Source organism: Equus asinus, chromosome 9 (genome assembly GCF_041296235.1).
Source record: "Equus asinus isolate D_3611 breed Donkey chromosome 9, EquAss-T2T_v2, whole genome shotgun sequence".
NCBI lineage: Eukaryota > Metazoa > Chordata > Mammalia > Perissodactyla > Equidae > Equus > Equus asinus.
The window spans coordinates 49,900,937-49,918,356 of NC_091798.1; the positions used below are offsets into that span (position 1 = coordinate 49,900,937).

The 17,420-nt window shown below is 38.8% G+C and overlaps 1 long non-coding RNA gene across 1 annotated transcript; it reads left to right on the plus strand.

The window, feature by feature from the left end:
- The first annotated feature begins 1,627 nt into the window (after nucleotides 1-1,627).
- LOC139046185 (uncharacterized) lies at nucleotides 1,628-13,539 on the plus strand. The gene is made up of 3 exons (XR_011505857.1): nucleotides 1,628-2,501; nucleotides 11,742-11,870; nucleotides 12,907-13,539. It is a non-coding gene; the product is annotated as an uncharacterized lncRNA (long non-coding RNA).
- Nucleotides 13,540-17,420: the final 3,881 nt, after the last annotated feature.

The window sequence follows — 17,420 nt, forward strand, 5'->3', positions numbered from 1 at the left end:
CCTCATAGAATTGTAAGAGATTTACGTGAGTTAATTCATGTTAAGCTCTTACAGTAATGCCTGGCACATAAAAATTGCACAAGAAATGTTAACTGCATCGTTATTGTTGCCTGCTTAATATTTCTAAGCACATTCCCCAAATCAAAGCTCCCCTTCTTCTTGTAAATCAACTGATGTTTCTATTTAGTAGAACGGTCAAGAAGAAGTTTCCATTTGTACAAGTTCACAATCCCATAGCTCTATTTCCAAAATCTGAAAAGCTCTGGAAACTGGAAGTTCTTCATAGCTCATCTGGTGGCAAAATCTGACCTGACCCAATCTGAATTCATTTGGCAGCAAAATCTGATCTGAACTGATAGGAAACTATTTATACATCCCATTCAGTGCAAATGTTAATATATTCAGTTATGGAATATTATCCCAGACACTATTCGGATTACCTTTCAAATCTGAGAAATTCTGCATTCTGAAACATATTTGGCCCCCAAGTTTCAGACAATAAATTGTAAAGCTGTACTAGTCAAGGTAGAGAGTATAGAAGAAATTTCCATCTGTGGCTCTGCAAGGCAAGATTTATTAATCAAGGATGTGAATTTCTCCAATTATAAACATCCTAAACCACTCAGCTCTCCAGATCCAAAAATGTGAAACTTGTTTCCTCCAGGACATTCATTATCACTAAATCTATCTTTCCTCCTACTTGTTCCCTCCACTACAATTCCAAGGAGCAGTTGTCTTGGTTTTGGAATATTTATCAAGTTATAATAATTCTACCCCTTCTCCAATTATCTTAATCTCTCACTCCCCTTCCCCAATCTCTATCCACATTCATACAAATACAAATAAATACAAATAAAGTACAGGTCAAAGCAAACTCAAATTTTTGCGTGTAGATATATATCCCCTCAACCCTGCTCTTGAATCCTTCTTCTAGTTCCGTCCACCTGGGATAAGGCAAGGTGTCAAGAAAGATGGGTCTTGCCAAACATATAAACTGCATTTTGCCCTCCAGCCCATCTCCTATTATGCATGAGCCTCTGGTTGGAAGAACTGTCTAGTCTTCAGGCAGTTCATCTGGTTTTATCTCAGGAAGTTGACAGTAGATTCCAATCTAAAAGGCCTATTCTTGTTAATGACTCCTGAGATCTCCAGAGACGTCTAGAAGAAAATTCTTCTAAGGCTCCTTCCTCTCTATCTGCAGGGAGTCTAAAGGCATGTGTTTTAAAATTTTCCAAATAGACCTAATCGCCACATCAGATTTAACCACAGTAACTACAGCTGGGTTTAAAAATCTAATCTCACTCACATTACTAATAGAAAGCAGCAGTCTGTGTGGAACTGAACCTGAAAATTTCTTTTCCAGTGCACTTAGGATGCTTTCTTTCTCTTTTGTGGTCAGAGAAGCTTCAAGATGTAGAACTACTTAGTTACTAAGGTGGCCAACAGTGAAGAGGTACACGTAGGTTTATAAGAGATATTAATCTGAACAAGTGAAGCATTCAAGCCCCAGGGATGTGAAGACCCAGTTTTGAAGGAAATATGGTAAAATGGTGTCTGCATTTGAATTCTCTCTGGGCCGTTTACTCATTGTGTGTCCTAGAGCAAAACTATTTAACTTCTTTGGGCTCCGTTTGGTCAGTACCATAGGTATCATAATACCTGCTTTCGCAGAATTACGCCAGATCACAGCAGAAAATTACGGAGATGGGATTCAAATTTTCATCTGTTTGACTCCTGAAACACTGGTCTTGTCCTTGCATCATGCTGTCTCTAGAAAGGTCACAGGGTAAACAGAACATTCCTTCTGCTGCTAAACAACCATGGCTAGCTATTAATATAATGTGGAAGAGTTTTTGAACAGTTTAACATGGTTGCAGTGTTAAATTTAAAAGACTACCTTGTCCTAAGAAACAAGGTGACAACAGAGGCCAATCTGGAGCTGGCTGTGGTTCTTCTACGGTTAGATGTAAATCTGGCTATGTGGTACCACATACAAAGCTTAGCAAGTCTTACTGGAAGCATCGTGGAGCTCATTGAGAGCTGAACAGAAGAGGAAAACCTATAGCAGAAATTTCAGTTGCTTAAAAAAATCTCAACAGAGAGTGAAAGGTCCCTCCTGAGCAATCCTGGATGTCTCCGATGTGATCGCTCCAACGAACATCTCATCATCAAGAGGAATCCGTTCAAGAGAAGAAGCTGCATCCCCTGCTAGAAGCCTTGCGTTATCTAGGAGCTAGTTTTCTCCTGTGATTTCTGTAAATGCAGAAACCCTTGGCTTCCTGGAATACTTGAGTTCCAAAATCTCTTCGGTATAACCTTTAAACACCACACTTAAAAAAAAGTACAACTTCTTCTTTTTTTCCTAAACCCAGGAACTTGTTCTCATTGGAGATAACAGGAAACCAGCTTTGTCACCCATTATTACGCGCTGTTAAGGAGGACACACAATTTATGCTTTAAAGGGAGATTACTGGAAGAAGAGCCTGAAGACACTGTGTCAGGTCAGTGGCATTTCTTTGCTTGATGTTTCCTGATAAAAACGTTTTTTGGTGAGAGGTGAGGGAGAATAAGTGGGTATAGGGCTTAAAATAAATGGGTAAAGAGCTCCAAATAAGGCAAAAAATAGGGAATTGTGTTACTAATTTTCTCCCTGTTTCTCAGTTTTACTGTGTGTTGTCATCCCCTCATGGGTCTGGAAGAAGAATTTCTCTCTCTCTCTGTATTTATCAATAAATACATGTAAATTATGGTGCACACCAACTTGTGGTGCTGAGAGGAGTACAATATATGATTTTTCAGCTTCTCATGATCAGTTTATGGGAGAGGTTGTAGAGTTAGGGTCCATTTAGATTATAAGTAAGTGATAACATCTCCAGAATCATGAGAACTTCCCGAGTTCATACAGCAGTCGCTGGTTTATCTCCCAGCTTTTCTTCAGCCATCAGAACACCACAGGTTATTGTTAGTATTTGCCTGTCCACAGCTCTGTCCTCTCCTCTGGCTTGTAAACTCCTTGGGGATAGAGACAGGGTGTCACCTGGCTTCTTAGCTCCAGGGCTTGCATGGTTACGTGGCCCACAATAGTGTTCCACAAATGTTTGTTGACATCTTAGCAATTTTGTCAGACTCAATGTGTGCCTTGTGAAGCTTAAAATAGTGATCTCCGTTCTGGGATCTGATGATTGCACTGGCTGTGAAGGGGCATGGTTGGGAGCTATTTCATGTTCTTATTGGATGATATGCTGTATATAGTTTGAAGGTCACATTTTACATAAAAGGAAATATCTCAGTTGGCTAATATAAGTCATTCAGAGCAAGTTTGCTTATGTCTAATAAAATTATACAATGCATGAAGCTACAGGAAACTCACATTCTGCCTATCCTCCTTTTCCAGCTAAACTGGGCTCCAAGAAAGGAAACAGCCTTCTCTCTCACAGCCTGCCACTTTTAAACAATCTCAGAGGCCTATTCCCCATGGGCTAGACTTTGGCAGGACACTGCTGTTAGCTTGTGTACGGGGTCATGTGAAATACTGTGATCTGGACAGTCAGTGGTCTATTGTTTACTACTGGATACCACCTTTCTAATGGCTCCTGCATGGGAAAAGAAACCCCCATGTTTATTGCAACGGGGAAACAATGGGAATGGTCGGGGAAATTGTGCTACATACAACTATTTAAACTCCTGTATATTTATTCAGTTCTGAACAATTACTAGTTCAATACTGGGAGTTTATTGTGGTCTGGATTTCCCTATTACACACCCAACCATTTAGAAGCACAGCTGGAAATTTCCTTTTATATTGCATCATTCTACTCTCTAATAATGATGGATATACTAACCGACAAATCTGAGAAAGGCAGAGCATTGGTTTCATTCGAACATGAATTCTTTGTAATTACTTAGGAAGACAGTATAAAGTGCTGCCACCCATTGTTGTCTGTTGAGATTTTGCATTCTCTTTTTTGTCTTTCTTTCTTTTTTTTTTTTTTAGGAAGATTGGCCCTGAGCTAACATCCGTGCCCATCTTCCTCTGCTTTATATATGGGACACCTGACACAGCATGGCTTGATAAGCGGTGCATAAGTCTGCTCCCAGGATCTGAACTAGTGAACCCTGGGCTGCCAAAGCAGAGCATGTGAGCTTAAGCACTACAACACCAGGCCATGCCCTGTGTTTTCTATTTAGCAAGAATGCCAAAGATTTTCTAGGGACCCACTACATAGTGATCCGGTTTAAAGGTAAATAGAAGATTTTACAGTATGTCACCTTGAAAGCCATAAATGCATATATCATCTTGCAGATGTACAAACAGTACAGGAAGGGTCGAGCCTCTAGCTTCAGGCAGAAGATGCAGATCTGAGATGACTTCTAGGCTTCAGAGACTCGGGAAGGTCAAATTTTCTTTGTAACATATTCTGATTATTTCCATCTTCTTATAGGCACTTCCTCTGCTTTGTCTAAGTTTGACATAAGTCTCTTTCACACAGGTGCTTGTCTTGGCAGACACAGAGGAAGTTAGGAAACTGGGCCAATGAGCACATTTTGAAAGTACTGAAATTTGATCATTGTATTTATTCTTTTTCATAGGAGAGGCAATAAAAACCATCTTAGAGATGAATTGAGATTCTGGTCTTCTCTAAGAAGAGAATATATATATATATATATAAACTAGTCTATCAAGTCTTGACATTTTCTATTTCTCTATCTTGACCAGAAAAATAGTAAAACAAAAGAAGTCATTTACCATCAGTTCAATAAACTTCAGTACATCATTGTCTTGGTACTTTGTAACTAAAACTTAAAAAAGAACCCAAAACTCTCTTTATAAGAAAGTGTCCTGGACCAGGTGTCAAAAAATATATGTTGCTTCTAGTTCTTTCATTAACTAGCCAGTATAGTGGACATATTGTTTAATTTTACAGCTTTTATAGCTGTTGAGATTGGGAACATTCTATACTAAGGGCACAAAAGACTGAAAATTAGGCAGCAAATTTAAAAGTTGCAAGCATATTAAAAAGAAAACAATTAAGGGCTAGCCCAGTGGCATAGTGGTAAAGCTTGCATGCTCTGCTTTGGCAGCCCTGGGTTTCCGGGTTCGGATCCCAGGCGCAGATGTAGTACTGCTTGTCAAGCTACACTGTGGCAGCATCCCACATAAAATAGAGGAAGATTGGCACAGGTGTTATCTCTGGGCCATCTTCCTCACACACAAGAAAAAATGAAAAAACAGGAAAAAATTGTTTCCTAAATGGAACCCATTTCAAAGAACATGTTTATCCAAATCTAGCACAGTATACCTCAAAGTTTAATTGATTTCTTCTTTTTCCTGATCTCCTATTCTCACTCAGTAGCAGGAGAAAAAAATAAACTTGAATTGCCCACTCAGGGTAACTATGTCTTTGTGGTTTAAAACAATCACTTCTCAGTCCCTACAGGATTTAGGTCTGTCAATTCTGGGGTCTTCTCACCCACCTTATCCTATACTTTCCACGATGAAGTCTTTAAGAAGTTCGTATGCCATACTGCTATGGTTTGACAGAAAGATGTCTGATACATGTGTAGTCCTACTGTGGTCACTACTGTCTCGATGTCACTGGATTGATTGGCATCTGTTGAGCTGTGGCTGGTTTCACCTATTTTTCAGATGTTGTGCTGGAACTGAACACTGACGGCCCTCATTTCTGACGTAGCCCATCTTCTCTAGGTCTCATGCTAGCTCCTAGCCCAACCCTAGATCTCTTTGGGCCTCAGGTCTTTTGCCCCTCACTCCCAACCCCAACTGAGGCACACGAGAACTTCTGTATTTCCTCGACGGTATGTATGAGACATGGGGAGCCAGAAGTGCTCCTACTTCCAGCCATTCAGCATGGAGTATCTCCAAGGGCAGACTCCTCAGGCTCTGTGCCATAAAGCAGGGAATTAACCCCACTATAACTGGGTGCTTATACCACTGCCCATTGCTTTCTCCCAGATCTCCCTGTCTTCACAGATCTTTTCTCTCTCTTTTCTCTTTGCCTCCTTCTCCTAGCAACAGTAAGGTAAGAATTTCCTTTACATCACATCATATGATCTCCCTTCCTTTTCTATGGGATAATCTAGGGTCAATTCTTTAAACTTGGGTTCTTGATATATAGTACAGGTTGAATAATAATAAATTTCCATTTTTGTAGGTCGAAAATGAGTGAATATTTCATGGGATTCAATCTAGGAGAATATGACGTTGAGAGTGTGAGAAAATTATTCTTCCTCCTCAGAGCCCAATTTTCAAAACTATTATCTTCCTATGAAGCTTAAAAATCTCAGTTTGAATGCCAAAGCCAAACAATTATTCTTTCTAATAAACACTCGCTCGTCTGCTCTACCCTGGGGAGTAAGCCTCAGTCTCAAGGTCTGGACTTAATGGCAAAAGGAAATTCGAGGGAGAAATAAAAATAAAACTAAATTACTGAGATGAGAAATTATATCAGAAGATATTTCAAAACTATTTTTCTACCGCTACAAAAATTCAAATCAGAAATCAATGTAATAGTTCTAAGTTTTCCTTGAGAAAGTGATATGATAGCACTAAATTGTTCATATTTTATTAGGAAGAAGCAGTGTTAAAATTTACTTCCGATCTAATTTATTTAAAGTTTTTATTCTGTTTTGAGAAAGTGAAAGATGAGACAAGAATGACTGGTAATGTTATCTTATGAATGATATTCCTCTATACTTCTCTAATATTTTAAATTAAAAAAAAAAAGCTTTTTCATTTAGTTCTTAGTAAAAATCTGTAGACCTCTAAGGTCTTAAGTGTGAAACTGATTTGGCCCAAGTCAAAGAGCTGTTAAACTACATGACCAAGGAAATGACTGGGCTTAGACTATCTATGTGTTGTAAGTATTTCCCTACTCAAACTCATCATCTGTCCTGGGAAAGAAACATAAAGTTAGCTGTCCCAGAGGTGAACAAGCTGTGAGATGCGTATAGTCAGTGTGTGTGTAAGATGAGGCATTGGATGGTGTGACTCTTCTATAGGAGAGCAAAACGATGGCATTAAGCCACACTGAGTTGTGATTATATTCTCAGAAAGCACGAACCCTAAGTTGACAATAATCTCCTGCGTTTCTTCACAGATATACTTCCTATTTATTGCCACCAGGTTAGCCTATCTGCAGAGTTTATACGTCATTCCTATTGTGTCTAGAAAGATAGAATGCTACAGGTTATTGAATCAAACATCTGGATTGTCACTGCATATTAATTCAACTGGTTATAAAGGGACTAAGGATTCTCATAGGTTTCCTTAGCTGTGCCATTTAGAGAAGAGTCACCATCATATCAAAGATTTTTGGTGACACATTTTCAGCTTTAGCTGCTGGTGGTATACTTAGAAGCTTAAAACCTTTTGAAGTAAAATTGAGGTAAAATTTTCAATTACTTGAAATAGCTGATTAAGATACAGCCAATTTAAAGAAAAAATTTTAACATCTGGCTATATCAGTCTCTCAAGAAAGAAAATAATTGAAAGATTTTATCACATATCTAAAAATACTGTGATACTGTATTTTTATAATAGTTAAAAATTATATATTTTTATAATTATATTATTAAAGAGTCTCTAAAGTTTTTCTAAAAGAGAAAATTTGAAAAAAAAAATTGCCGCTATATAAAGTATTTGTTTGTGTTGCTCTAAAAGGATGACAATGACTGCTAACTTGTATGTTAGAGGGACTTTACTTATTGATGTGATTCCTCTCATAAGTGGCAAGTCAGATGCATATTTCCAAATTCAAAAGGAGTGGCACATTAGAAAAATAAAGGCACTGATAGAAGTTCTCAGTGGTAAAATGATGGGATTTTTTTCAAAATCACAATGAGAAAACACTTCACACCCTTTAGGATGACTATTATCAAAACAAACAAAGAAAAAACACCCTCCAAAATCACAAAAAGTACCAAATGTTGGCAAGAACATGGAGAAATTAGAACCCTTGCACATTGCTGGTGGGAATTCAAGATGGTGCAGCTTCTGTGGAAAACAGTATGGCAATTCCTCAATGAAGCATCAAATTACCATATGATCCAGCAATTCCACTCCTAGGTATATACTCAAAAGAATTGAAAGAAGGGACTCAAACAGATATTAGTGTACCAGTGGTCATAGCAGTACTATTCACAATAGCCAAAATGTGGAAACAACCCCTAATGTCCATTGACAGGTGAATGGCTAAACGAAATTCGGTATATACATACGATGGAATATTATTCAGCCTTAAAAAGAAAGGAAATACTGACACATGCTACAACAGGATGAACCTTCAAGACATTATGCTGAGTGAAATGAGCCAGACACAAAAAGACAAATATTATATGATTTGACTTATAGGAGGTACCTACAATAGTCAAATTTATAGAGACAGAAAATAGAACAGTGGTTACTGAAGGCCAGGGGAGAGGAGTTATTGTTGACGGATATAGCGTTTCAGTTTGGGATGAGGGGAAAGTTCTGGAGATGATGGTGGTGATGATGGTTGCTTAACAATGTGAATGTATGTAATGCCACCAAATTGGACACATGAAAATGATTAAAACGGTGAATTTTATGTTATGTATATTTTACCACAATAAAAAAAAAGATATGATTTTTTGATCATGTAAATCTAGCCTGCCCTTAACAAAATAGCTGCTTTCTACCTGCCTGTAGATTTGCCCTCAGGTATTATCTCTTTCCCTATTGGCTACTTGGAATACATTACTCACTTTCTGAAGTCCTCAATTTTCTCTCCCATCAAATGAAGGAGAGGAATTGGGTAATCCTTGGCTTTTCTTGAGTTATTATTACCTTGGATGATTAAATGGAGAATATTAAGACATTACTCTATTTAAAATAGATGATACTTTTGGTTTACTTTTTTTGAATTCCAATCCTCTTAGGAAAGCATTACAGACTGTGAATTTACTTTTCCTTGTCACTTTTACCTTTTGATGGGCATAAGCATGCTGTTTTGCTAAAGTTCATTAAGATCTTGGTAAATACCTTAAACGTAAAATATTGATAGAGAAAAGCAATTTTTATCATGTAAATATAAATTTTCATCATATGAACTTGACATGAAAGCATAGTATCTGCATTATCATTACCAGTCAATGACAGAAAAACAAAAATATTATTTCTTAAGAAAATGTAAAACTTTTTATTTTCTAACTTAAAATTCATTATTGTTTGATGTAACCAACACAAATAAAAGGAATAGTCATTTATATGATATTCAATATTTTCCCAAGTGCTATATAAAATTCTATATCTCCCAATTGAATGCACACGGAAACTGAAGCATAAAAGGTGCCACTTAATGGTTTGAGAAGAGAGAGAGAATTTGAAAGTAGTTTCCATGTTAAACTTGACAGGTTGGATCCTTTGTCTCCCGGGATAGCCTTATTCTAAATAAGTATACTAGTCAGGATAGACTTGGTTTGTCCACAGTAACAAATAAACCTGGAAAGTTCAGTGGCTTAAAACAGAAAAACTTATTTTTGACTCATGCAAAAATCTTTTAACAAATTTAGTGGTTCTCCAGGCAGCTCCTTTTCAGCAGAGTCAGGGATCCAGGATGCTTGTATCTTGTGGCACCACTGTCTCAACATGAGCCTTCCAATTTGCCCAGGCAGAGAATGAAAGAGCTGGGGGCGGGTGTGTGTGTGTGTGTGTGTGTGTGTGTGTGTGTGTGTGTGCAGGGGCATTTCATTGTGTCAGCCTGAAACAGGGCATATGTTACTTAAACTCATCATCCATTGGCCAGAGAAAATCATATGACCCTACCTAACTGCACAGAGGCTGGGAAAGGTGAGGGACATAGGTGTAATTCAGTGAGCATTAAATGTCTCTGCCAAAATAAAGTTCTTCAGTCTGAGCCATTCCAAGTGGTGTGAACTGACCATTTCCTGAGAATCTAGGCCACAGGATGCATTACAGTGCCAAAATGGCTGCTGTATTAGTTTTCTATTGCTGCCTACTAATAAATTACCACCAACAGCAGCTTAAACAACTCAAATTTACTATATTACAGTTCTATAGGTCAGATGTTCACCATAGGTCTTACTAGGCTAAAATCAAGTGACGGCAAGGCTGTGTTCCTTCTAAAGGCTTTAGGAGAGAATCTGTTTCCTGCTTTTTCCATTTTCCAAAGGCTGTCTACATTCCTTGGCTCCTGGTTCCCTTTCTCTATCTTCAAAGCCAGTAATGTTGCAACTCTCTGACCTTTCTTCATGATTACCTCTTCCTCTGACCACAGCCAGGCAAGGTTCCCTGCTTTTAAGGACTCTTGTGATCACATTGGGCCCACCCGGATAATCCAGGATGATCTCCCATCTCAAGGTCCTTGACGTGAATCGCATCTGCACAGTCCCTTTTGCCGTGTAAAGTACCATATCACAGCTTCTACGGTTTAGGATGAGGACGTCTTGAGGGTGGTCATTATTCTACCTATCACAGCCACTTTTTATCATGATGAAATTCATTCATTTAAATTTAATGTTAATAACTGGCTGCTACCTTAGAACAAAAGAGTTTTCAGTAGACATTTCCCTTTCTTGATTTTTTTGTGTGTGTGTGAGGAAGATTCACCCTGAGCTAACATCCGTTGGTGATCTTCCTCTTTTTTCGCTTGAGGAAGATTAGCCCTGAGCTAACAACTGTGCCAGTCTTCCTCTATTTTGTACGTGGGTGCCACCTCGGGATGGCTGATGAGTGGAATAGATCCACACCTGGGATTTGAACCCATGAACCCGGGCCCCTGAAGCAGAGCACATGGAACTTTAACCACTTGGCCAAAGGGCCAGCCCCACTTTGAATTTTATTTCTCTTAAAAACTATTGGTTTAGATTTGGTCATGTAAGATAGGACTTGAAACCAAGTTTTTAGCATTCCTATTTGCAGTGAACAGCTACTTTTTGTTTGTCTGTTTCTGTCAGGTAATATTATTATTAGTAATACCAGTGCAACTTTGTTTGGGTAAATCTCCCCTTTTCTGCTCTCAGGCTATATGACTTGGGTGCAGCTGAACTTACTTAGGGCTCCACTGGTGGCCCCATAAGCCAAGTGTGCCAATCCCAAGCTTTAAATCATCCAATCATAATGATTCATTCAAAAAATTCCCCCAAGAGAGTGAATTGCAGGACTTAGATGAGATTGCTCTGAAAGAGGAGTTCTCATCCCACTGGGTTGCTAAGCATTACAGTGCAAGTGTGGAGCTGCTGGTGTACACCATGATCCAGCAAGCGAAAGAGCGTGCCTGAGAATGAACCCACTGTAGAGGAAAGCAGGCTTGGAAGACAGAGACAGAGTCCGGACATCCACGCATCAGGATCTAGCCATGTCCGAGATTTTTGTTACAAAGGTCTATACATTCTCTATTTTGTTTAAGCAAGTTTAATTTGGGTTTCTGACACTTGGCGACCACGTGAGCCTTGGCTAGTAGAGGCAATAAAGTTCAATAGAAGTAACAAAGTGAAACTTACATGCTCCCAAACAACTCCAGGTAAGTAAGTATTTTGACGCACGCACTCAAATTAATTGCTGAAGCGCTAGGGTACTTCACAGGCTCTACCTGTCCAGAATAACTGATGTCATCAGTTATAAAAATAACACTGCTAATTGCCTGGTAGATTATTCTCTCTGCGATGCCATATATGCCCAGAAAATTGTCTCCAGCTGTGGCAGACAGCAGTCCTTGTGGGTATTTGCTTACTTACTGCAGGCTGTTGAATGCTGTCCTGAAGACCAATCCAACAACAGATATATCACCTGACTTTCACTGCCAAGGATGATATATGTTCCACGAATGCACACGGATGGAAGGCATGTGAAAACCGGGGGTGATGATGAAGTAAGGAACATTTACGAAAGTAAATGAAACATTTATGAAAGAGCATTTAATCAACTGTTTGAATGAGGACAGGAAGTTTTTTTTTAACAAGCATGTTGTGAATGTCAGGACCCAGATCCAAGAATGGAAAAAACTGTTTTATAGCTTCCTGCTGTTATGTTCTTTTTAGACTATTTGGTTATTATCGTAAAAAGAAAGATTTGTATTTCTCAATAGTTATTCTCTTATATATACAATTTATTCATCATATGTGGGATCCCCATAGTACTGAAATTTAAAGGATCTTATTAAAATAGCAGGACACAAAATATAGTATTTTCACTATAAAAATATGTGTGCATATAAATGTATTTACGTAGAAAGAGCTAATATGAAAAATAACATTTTGTTGGGGCAGTAGATTATGGGTAACTTTTGCTTAAAATTTGATTAATATTATTAATGAAATATTTAAGTACTATATTTTTTGGGGCAGTAGATTATGGGTAACTTTTGCTTAAAATTTGATTAATATTATTAATGAAATATTTAAGTACTATATTTTTAGTACAGATAAAAATAATCATCTTATGTGTAAAAATGTTTATCAAAATATCCTCTGAGTATGTGGATGTGTGTAGCAGCTTCATTGTGGGTCATTGATTTAAAGTGGGCCATCATTAATTTTCAAGCAGTGTTGCCTTTCTGTTATTCCGATGATGATTTTTCCCTGACCTTTGGTTCCCAAGGGTCAGAATTAACATGTTCTTGGGAAACTGTTCTAGTTTTTCCTCTTAAATTCCCTAATGACTTCTCAGCAGCTGTAGAAGAGGTGACATAAAGACGACATAAAGTTATTTTGTATCGATCCCCTTGTTCCAGCCATCAAAGAAGGATAAGGTTCTGGGAATCAGTTCTTGGACTGCTTGCCGACAGCTCTTTGGTGTACTTAGAGGGAAGGACCATAAGCTTTCCCCAAGTCCCAAGAGAGTAAAAGTAGCCATTTGCCATATTAGAGTTGCTGCATTTCTAACTTGAATTTTTTTCTGAATTGAAGTAAATTGGGCAGAAGAAGTTTCCAGAAACATCTGTTGGCAAGTCTGATTTTTCAGAGGATGCTGGTCCCCCTCATCACAAAACACAGAATTCTCTCAACCAGGGGTTGAAAATGAAAATTCCTGCATTGGCCAGTCAGCTGAATGTAAGTGAGTAAAGGGGGCCAGTGAAGATGGTCGTGAACTCTGGTACACACACCCCATCGAAAGGAGGCTGCCACATGGCTCTAGCCATTCCTCCCTGTGCATGAAAAAAATAAAAATTTGAATTGCTAAAATGCAAAATCTCTGGATATTTCAACTTTGAGGAACAATTCTAGGCAAACTTTTGATTAGTTTTATTAAAACAACAATTCAAAAACCTTACCAAGATGGAATCAAACATTGAAAGCCCAAACGGATGCAAAACATTGGTTCTAACACTTTAAGTGTGCACAAGAACTGTGTGGAAGCTTACTAAACATGTGGATTCTAGACCCACCCCAGAGATTCTGAGTCAGTGCATCTGGGATGGGCCCAGGATTCTGAGTTTGTCTCTCTCCTTCAAAGTAATTTTGATGCAGATTGACCTCAGGCTCATTCTTTGAAACCCTCTGTCTTAAAAGATATAGAATGAAGGATTGGACAGAACTTTTTAGGTGTTAACTGGTAGCTAGTAAAGGGGATCAGAACATGCCACCCCAAAATATGCTGCTTTGGCATATTGATTATTTTGAGAAACGGCAGATGCAGTAACAGCTCTCTGCCCTGTTTCCTGCTAAAAGCGGAACATAAATTTCCAGTAAGAAAGATGCCCTCCCTGTACCAGAAAGAGAACATTCTTTTCACTGGTCACAGGCCGTGGATGCCAAGATGAATCTATGCAAACAAAGCTTACTAAATAACCTTTCTCTTCCGTTCGTTTCTCCCAAATATTTACCTTCCTACAATTTGCTACTCCTAGAAACCCAAACTCCTTTTGCTTTGTCTCCTAATTTATTGCCCTTTGTTAAAATGGTGTTTAAGCTCTTGGGCTTAACCACTTTGTTGGGGTGTTCACTTCATTCCTATGGAGCCCCCTATGTTACATAAAAATAGTAACATCAAATAAATTTGTATGCTTTTCTCCTGTCAGTCTGGCTTTTGGCAGTTTAATTCACAGGCTCCAGTCTCTATGCCTAAGAGAACAGAGGACAGTCTTCCTCCCCTGCGCTAGCATTCACCTAGTTGAGGAGTAAACTATCTGCCAGCTCCCTGACCACCTTGCCTAAACCGTTGAAGACCATCATGTATCTGGGGCGCGGGACTGAGCCTCCAGCTCCCTGGGCAAGATGCACGTGCTCAGGGAGGTCGGGGAAAGCTGCTCTTTGTTTGTTTTTGCAGGACTAAGGCTGGGGATGGTTCCTGGTTAGTATTGTCCACTTGAGACTTTGGCCTCAGCCCAGGAAGGTGCTCCAAGGACTTTTATAAAAAAGAATACTTTGAAGGTTTCATCCTGCTCACTCCAATGTCCTCGTTTATACGTCATTTCACTTGACATGTTTCCATGTTGAGAAAATAAGGTTACTCATCTCTCCTCTGATTCTCTGTGGTCGACCAACTACACCCAAAGGTACACTGGTTACTTCAGGTACTTGGAGAGTTGGTTTGTCAGAGCTTACAAATATGACAATTAGGAAATGATAAAAAATAGAACATAACCAAGGGCCAAAAGAGGAAGCACGTGATCTGGGCTACAGTAGGTCAGTAAGGGACCAAATTAAAAGAGGATTGGAATCTTGCAATAGCTTCAGGGTGGTGGGGTTTGAGAGGAACCATCAGAAATGCGTGGCATGGGGATAGAAAAAAGGTAAAGAAGGCCTGACGGACTGATTTGGAGCATGGACGATGATTCTTCCATGCCATGCCCTTCCCCTAATCTTTCTCCGAAGCTGGCACAGAAACAACCTTCTTCTCTTCTCTCAATCCTTCAGTAATCACTTACTTGTTTTTGGTTTAATTTTAATTGTGTTTGCTTTTCGTGTCTAAACTAATGACTCTCCAATTTTCTCTATTAATTTTCAGACTATTTATATTTCTTTACTTTTCTTTTCAGTCAAATTCAGTAGGGACCTAAATATGGTTTACAAGGTGCTCATCACTTCGCATATGTATTTTTTTATCAGCAAGAACTCTTACTAATCATTAATAAAAATACAAATGAGAGCTAGTTTTGGTAATAACTTCCTAAGCATTCCTTCTTTGGCCTAGGTCTATCCAGAATACTAACCACGAATCACTGATGACTCTTCATGCCACCCCAATTTTTAGAATGATTGATTTTTGCCGTTTGCAATGGAATGATTTTTCATGCCATTACCTAGAAATGTTATTATTTAGCAAGACAGTTTAATGTCTTGAGGAACATTTCAGGGAAACAACACGCAATGAGTTTTATTACATAAACTTCACGAAAGCAAGGAACACATCTTTTTTGTTTACTGCAAGTAGATGCTCAATTTTATTGTGTGGAATAAAATGAATTATAATTTAAGTCATGTCTTATTGTTTAGACTGATTTATCTTTCTGCTTAAAAAATTACTTATACAGACTAAAACATTTTTTTTAACCAAATTAAGTGTTCTCTGGGAAGAAACAGGTTTATTCTGAACCCGGAAGTTAAAGTTTTTTCTCAAATCAGTCATTTTTCAGAAGAGAGATCAACTATTTAGTAAGACTTGAGCCACACAGCAATGTCAACTTTTATACAGTACTGGTTAATAAAGATTTTTAAGAAAACCTAATTAATAATTAAATAGACTGGTTGGCTATACCCCTTTCACTTGTGAGCTAAGCTGGGAGGAAGCCAAGCAATTCTGGCCATGAGGTTGTGGCTCAGGAACTTTGTCAATTTATCTGAGTCATAGGTGCATTTATGAGAAGACAATATTTAATGTGCCTTCCTCTTTTGTCTTCCTGAATCCAGAATCGTCTGTACTAGTTGAGTCTAAGCATTTGTCTGCCTGAGGAGAAATTGGAATTTGTTACAAAGAAAATACCAAAAGGCTATACTCAGCTTTTGACCTTCAAAAGTGAGTTATGCAGCAAGCCATGTGTGGCTGATCATGTTTTCCAAAGATGGCCACAGCAATATGTCCCATCCCACATGCTCTTCTGAAATGTGAACTGGCTGCATGCCATCAAGAGGTGGAATCTAATTCTCCCCTTGAATCTGGACTGGCCTTAGTGACTCTCTTAAAACTAATAGAATAAACATAATTCTGTTTTTCTTGTACCCCTGAGTTTAGGATGAGTTGAAATATGCAACCCTGCTTTCTATGTGTAGCATCTCTTAGAGGAAGAGACACCTCCAGGGAAAGGAAGGAACACTTGAGGAATGGGAGTTTCCATATGCTTTCTCCAACAAAATCTTAGGACACTAATCCAGTTTTAGAGCAATGGAGAAACTGAGGCACAGCCAAGTATTAGGATTAGCAGAGCTAGGATTGAGATCCCTGTTTTTCTGTTTCTCTCCACTCTCCATTCTTTCTCCTGAGAATTAGATATTCCAGGCAATGTTAAAAAGTCTCTGACAAATAATGGATAAACTGCATGTTCTGCTAAACACCTGTGAACGCAGGTGCCTTTTTGGAACTGGCTCGGCAGCTTTCTCTGGGGATCTGAAGCCACTACTTAAGTGTCAATGGAAACCTGAATTTGAAGGTAACCACCGAGGAGACCTGCCGTCCCACACAGAGCTCAGAGCCCAGGCCCCCTTGCTATGCCCATTGCCCTTCCCACAGAACAGCCACAGATCCAGGGTATTTGGGTAAATATTCAAAGATAGATGTGCAGGTTCTTTTGAGAACTTACTGTAGTTTTGAAAACACTACAAATAGTGAATCTGGTGCTGCAAGCTCTAGATCAGGGCTGAGTCTTTAAGCTGAGCTTCTATAACACACAGCTGAGCTTTGAATTAGCAGATTCTCTGCTGAGTGATTGGGTCTGAACGGATAGCCGTTTAAGGCTCCTTTTTCTCATTGATCATTTTTATCATTCTTTTTTTTTGTTTATATGACAATCTTTTACACTTATGGCTGGCAGTGGAGAGGCTGTGTTTATGCCCTGTGAGTTCAGAAGTAGGCCTTCAGCTTGTTGACACTGCAGCTTTAAGACTAAGCCAGTCCTCCTGTTATCCCAGAAATTGTCTCTCCACAAGCTTCCTCTCCTGGAAACACTGTGTACATTAATGGGGGCTCAGTGAGCAGCCTCGGAGCAGGGCCTCTGTTTCTGCTTCTGAAGGTGCCTTACCCTTTTTACCACTTGTCTTGAACACCCTTCTCTCCTCAGGCAAATGTCTGTTTAGAATGGTTGCTTTCGGTCCTCTTTTCACCTCTGACTTCAAGCATTTTTGTTTTATTGGAAAAAATTCCCTCCTACATTCCCGCTCCCTCAAAATGCAGAACACAGAAATAAAAGCATAATTCTAATTTTTGATTTGGAGTCTAAAATTATTAGCATTCTATAACATTTGTAACTAAATTTCAAAAGACGTCT